The following is a 5,851-nucleotide window of genomic DNA, read 5'->3' on the forward strand; positions in this document are numbered from 1 at the left end:
CGGGCCTATTCATGTGTAAACCGTTAATGGTTTTCTACTAAGTCTCATTTTAATACATAATCACATACAAGCAATAACTACAACGCGTTTCATTATCATATAACATATACAGTTACAAGTCAACCAATTTAAGCGGTCAAATTCAGCGTGCAATAAGTGTGAAAGTGAAAGTCAGAAATTCGGGTTGTCACATTATCCCCAACTTAAAAGAAATTTCGTCCCGAAATTTGGTACGTACCTACTGAGGAAGCTAGATAGGTTGCATCGATCACTGGTTTTCCTGGGGTGTCACATCCTCCCCCCGTTGATCTGGAATTTCGTCCCGAAATTCCGTGGTAGTAGCTTCAGCCTCAGCAGTGGTTGTATTGGTTTCGAATAACTGGGGATACTTTTCTTTCATTTGGTCTTCGCGTTCCCAGGTGTACTCTGGACCACGTCGGGAGTTCCAACGAACTCGAACAAGAGGAATTCTCTTGTGTTTGAGGACCTTCACATCCCGGTCCGTGATTTCAACTGGTTCCTCGACGAACTGCAACCGCTCGTCGATAGTGAGTTCTTTGAAAGGAATGATGAGGTTTTCATCTGATAGGCACTTCTTTAGGTTCGATACGTGAAAGACATTGTGAACTGCCCCGAGTTCAGCTGGTAGGTTCAACTTGTATGCAACTTTGCCAACCTTTTCTATGATTTCGAAGGGTCCGACGTATCGCGGACTCAGTTTGCCCCGTTTGCCAAAACGTACCACACCCTTCCAGGGTGAGACTTTCAATAAAACCCGGTCCCCGACCTCAAATTCCAAAGGCTTTCTACGCTTGTCCGCGTAGGCTTTCTGACGGTCGCGTGCTGCCGCCATGCGTTGTCTTATTTGTGCAATCTTTTCTGTGGCGTCCACTACGGTCTCTGGACCCGTGATTTGACTATCCCCCACCTCTGCCCAACAGAGAGGTGACCGGCATTTACGCCCGTACAATGCCTCGAATGGAGCGGCTTGAATGCTGGTGTGATAACTGTTATTGTAAGAAAACTCCACCAAAGGGAGGTGCTTTTCCCAGCCGTTGCCGAAATCGATGACGCATGCTCGAAGCATGTCTTCTAGCGTTTGGATCGTTCGCTCAGACTGCCCATCCGTCTGAGGGTGATAAGCTGTGCTCATGTCTAACCGTGAGCCGAAAGATTTATGCATCGCTTGCCATAGCTCTGACGTGAATCGTGCGTCGCGATCCGAAATGATGGATGTGGGCACTCCATGCCTCGAAACAACTTCTTTAAGATAGACGTCTGCGAGAGTGGAAAACTTATCCGTTTCCTTTATAGGTAGGAAGTGTGCAGACTTGGTGAGTCGATCCACGATCACCCATATGGTATCATTCCCCCGCTGGGATCTAGGTAGGCCTGTAACAAAATCCATGGAAATTTCTTCCCATTTCCATTGAGGTATCTTAGGCTGCTGAAGTAGGCCAGCTGGTTTCTGATATTCGACCTTGACTCTCGCACAGGTCAAGCATTTTCCAACGTATGTAGCGATGTGGGCCTTCATGCTAGGCCACCAATAAGTAGTGCTGATGTCGTGGTACATTTTATCCGATCCTGGATGTACCGAATAGCGAGACTTGTGTGCTTCGTCCATCACAAGTTCGCGTAGACCGCCATAAAGTGGGACCCAAATACGCCCCGTTACATAGTAGGCGCCGTCTGCCTTCTGTTCCATTTGCTGTCGTGAGCCGCGTAAGGCTTCAGCCTTGACATTTTCGGGCTTCAATGCTTCTACCTGAGCATTTCGTATCTGTGCTGGAAGGCTAGACTGAATCGTAAGCTGTAGCGCTCGCACACGCCGTGGTAGAGTGTCTTTCCGACTGAGGGCGTCAGCCACAACATTGGCTTTGCCTGGATGATACTTGATAGCGCATTCGTAATCGTTGAGCAACTCGACCCATCGTCGTTGACGCATATTCAATTCCTTCTGCTTGAAGATATGCTCGAGACTCCTGTGATCGGTGTAAATTGTGCACTTGGTACCGTACAGGTAGTGTCGCCATATCTTAAGCGCAAAAACGACAGCTCCCAGCTCTAAATCGTGTGTCGTGTAATTCCGTTCATGAACCTTGAGTTGACGAGAGGCATAGGCAATAACTTTATCCCGCTGCATCAATACACAACCAAGCCCCTGTATCGATGCGTCACAATAAACCACGAAGTCATCCGTGCCCTCTGGCAATGAGAGGATAGGTGCGCTGCAAAGTCTATCCTTTAGGTGCTGAAAAGCAGTCTCCTGGGGCTCTCCCCAGCGATAGGTAACACCCTTCTGTGTCAGTAACGTAAGCGGCTGAGCAATCTTCGAAAAGTCTCTAATAAACCGTCTGTAGTAACCTGCCAGACCCAAGAATTGGCGTATTTCTATCGGTGTCCGCGGTGCAGGCCAGTTTCTGATCGAGTCTACCTTGGATGGATCGACATGAATCCCATCCTTGTTTACCACGTGGCCTAAGAAGTGGACTTCACGAAGCCAGAAGTCGCATTTTGAAAGCTTGGCGTACAACTGTTCCTTTCGAAGGAGTTCCAAAATAAGGCGAAGATGCTGCTCGTGTTCCTCCTGACTCTTGGAGTAAATCAGAATGTCGTCGATGAATACTATGACGAACTTGTCAAGATAGGGTTTGCACACCCTGTTCATCAGATCCATAAATACGGCAGGCGCGTTCGTTAACCCGAACGGCATGACAAGAAACTCGTAGTGACCGTAACGAGTTCTGAAGGCTGTCTTGGAGACGTCCTCATCCCGGACTCTCAGCTGATGGTACCCCGACCTCAAATCTATCTTCGAATAGTAGCACGACCCTTGCAACTGGTCGAATAAGTCGTCAATGCGTGGAAGAGGATAACGGTTCTTCACCGTCACCTTGTTGAGTTCACGGTAGTTGATGCACATCCTGAACGTACCGTCCTTCTTTTTCACGAAAAGTACTGGAGCTCCCCAAGGCGAAGAGCTTGGACGAATGAAGCCTTTATCCAAGAGCTCTTGTAGTTGCTTTGACAGTTCTTCTAGTTCGGTTGGAGCTAAACGATACGGTGCGCGAGCTATGGGTGCTGCTCCTGGAGCGAGCTCGATCTGAAATTCGACCTGACGATGAGGCGGTAAGCCAGGTAAGTCTTCAGGAAACACCTGAGGGTAATCACGTACAATTGGAATATCCTCCAATTTCTTTTCCTTTGCTGATGCATCTGAAACTAGTGCCAGAATGGCAGTGTGACCCTTACGTAAGCATTTCTGAGCCTTCAAGAAAGAGATGATACCAACCACAGCACCACTCTTGTCGCCTTGAACTTCAAGAGGTTCTTGACCCGAACGAGGAATACGAATTATCTTCTCGCTGCATAAGATTTCTGCCTGGTGTTGGGATAACCAATCCATCCCAATCACGACGTCGAAGCTACCCAAAACTATGGGAATGAGGTCGATAGTGAAAGCTTGACCAGCTAGGATAAGATTACAACCCTGAACTACGTGCGTGGCTTCTAGACTTTTACCGTTAGCTAACTCTACTACATGTTTGGTGGGTAAAAGTGTTGGTGCACGTTTTAGCAGTTGACACATTTTCACAGACATATAGCTTGTATCCGCACCCGAATCAAACAAAACAGTAACGTAAATATTGTCGAGGAGAAACTTACCCATAACAACGTTGGGATCGTTCACTGCGTCGCCTCGACCTAGTACGAATGCACGACCACGAGCTTCATTGCCGTTGTTGTTGTTTCCCCCATTGTTGTTATTCCCGTTGCCCTGGTTGTTGTTGTTGCGATTCTGGTTCAGCTGAGGGCAATCGCGTTTGAAGTGACCTTCAGCCCCACACTGAAAACATCCCCGGTTTCCACGCTGTGGCTGCTGTTGTTGTTGCTGGTTCTGTGGAGCTGGTTGCTGAGGCTGCTGATTCTGATTCGCAGGTCGTGGACTCCTACAGTCTTTGGCCTCGTGACCCATCTTGAGACACCTTTGACAACGACCCTTGTTACATGGGCCGTGGTGATGCCTGTTGCAGTTGTGGCACCTAGGTTGACTACCCTGATATCTCCTCTGTCTGTGACTACCAGAGGATTGCTGACTAGGGCTCTGGTAATGGTCAGTCTTCTGTTGCTGAGCTTGAGACTGAACGGATGCTGAACCTTTACTGGAATCTCCATCCCATTTCCTTTTACTGTCACCAGATGTAGCAGGAGTAACTGAGGTGGTGACGTTAGCAGTAGCATTAATACGCTTGGGCAGTTTATTCTGATCCACTGCCTGATCGGTGATACGGTGAGCGAGACGCTGGATTTCCTGAATGTTTTCGAGGTTAGCCGACGTTACGTGGCTCTGAATTTCTGGCGCCAATCCCTTGAGATACAACTCAATGCGCTTGTATGGAGGGTCCACCATAGTTGGACACAGAACGGCCAGCTCATTCGACCGTTTAGTATACGCTTCGATCTCTGACCCAACCATCTTCAGATTGTACAGTTCGTCTTCCAGCTTATGAATATCTTCACGCGTGCAATACTCACGCTTGATGAGTTCCTTAAAATCGTTCCATGGGGTGGCGTTAGCAGCTGCCAACCCTAAGATCTGGACTTGGGCGTTCCACCAAGTCAGTGCTATTCCTTCCAAAGTGCCGGTGGCAAACTTGACCTTGCGAGCCTCAGGGCACTCGCACATTTCGAATACTGATTCTAGCTTTTCAAACCAGTGGAGGAGTCCAACCGCTCCTTCAGTGCCACTGAACGTGCTAGGGCGACAATCCATGAAATTCTTGAAAGTGCAGACAGGCTGCTGCGCGTGTTGACCTATTGGGTGCGAATAGGACAAAGTTAAATACGAGAATTTATGTAGGATCTAAAGATCCTAGTGTGTGTCTATACTGCAGGATATACTACCTGCTTGAGCAGCTGCAAGTGCCGCATCAACTTGAGCCTGAACAAGAGCCTCCAGCTGGGCTTGAGTCATGTTGATTCGTCCGGCCATTGATCTTCACATCAAAGGCAACATAAGTGAGAAAAGTTCGCGAATAGTGCGATGACAGAAGAGTGTAAGCACGTATGTGTTCTCAAGCAATAACAAGTTGTGAGCAGAGTAATGTAAGCATACTACGAGCAAAGTTCTATGCAATTCTAGCATGTAGGCAATAAACATAAACCTTATTACCTAGTATGTCGAGTCTTGCACGTGGAGCGTAGCGTCGTTGTGGATCGTTGAGAGCACTGTTCTGGTTATAGTCCGGTTTTAATAAAAACATTTTCCCATATTAAAACCAAGTTCTCTATAACCAATGGCTCTGATACCAATCTGTCACACCCCCAAAATCCCACACGCGGAGTACCACCGCTTGGAGGCGTGACTGACCAGGATCAAGCCACCAATCATATCAAACATAGCATTTAATAATAATCAAAGATACGATTGATGTTCCAAAACCAAACGTTGTATATGTAGCGGAAGCATTAAATGTAAAACCCAAAAAAAAACATAAGTATCAATGTGTGAATGTAAAAGTGTTTAATAAGCATTCACGAGTTCTTGTCCACAACGACCCGCCTCTCCTCTGGTGCAAGCTCCAAGTATACCTAAGGCCCTGCAAGGCATGCAGCAAATAATCAACAAACTGGTTGAGCGAGTTCACAGGAAGTAAGTTCATAACATAGTGCATAAGTATAACTAGTGGGGGCTTCCCATACTAGTGTGTGTACTAAAGGTGGGGGCTTCCCATGTTTATCCTGGCTAATGAGGGCTTCTCATTAACGGTACTTACTAGACTAACTCCCGACCATGTGTTCTTCTTTACCGAGAACAGGAATACGTACTGGGTCACGTAGGCTTTAC

The sequence above is a fragment of the Helianthus annuus genome, chromosome 4, assembly GCF_002127325.2.
Source record: "Helianthus annuus cultivar XRQ/B chromosome 4, HanXRQr2.0-SUNRISE, whole genome shotgun sequence".
NCBI lineage: Eukaryota > Viridiplantae > Streptophyta > Magnoliopsida > Asterales > Asteraceae > Helianthus > Helianthus annuus.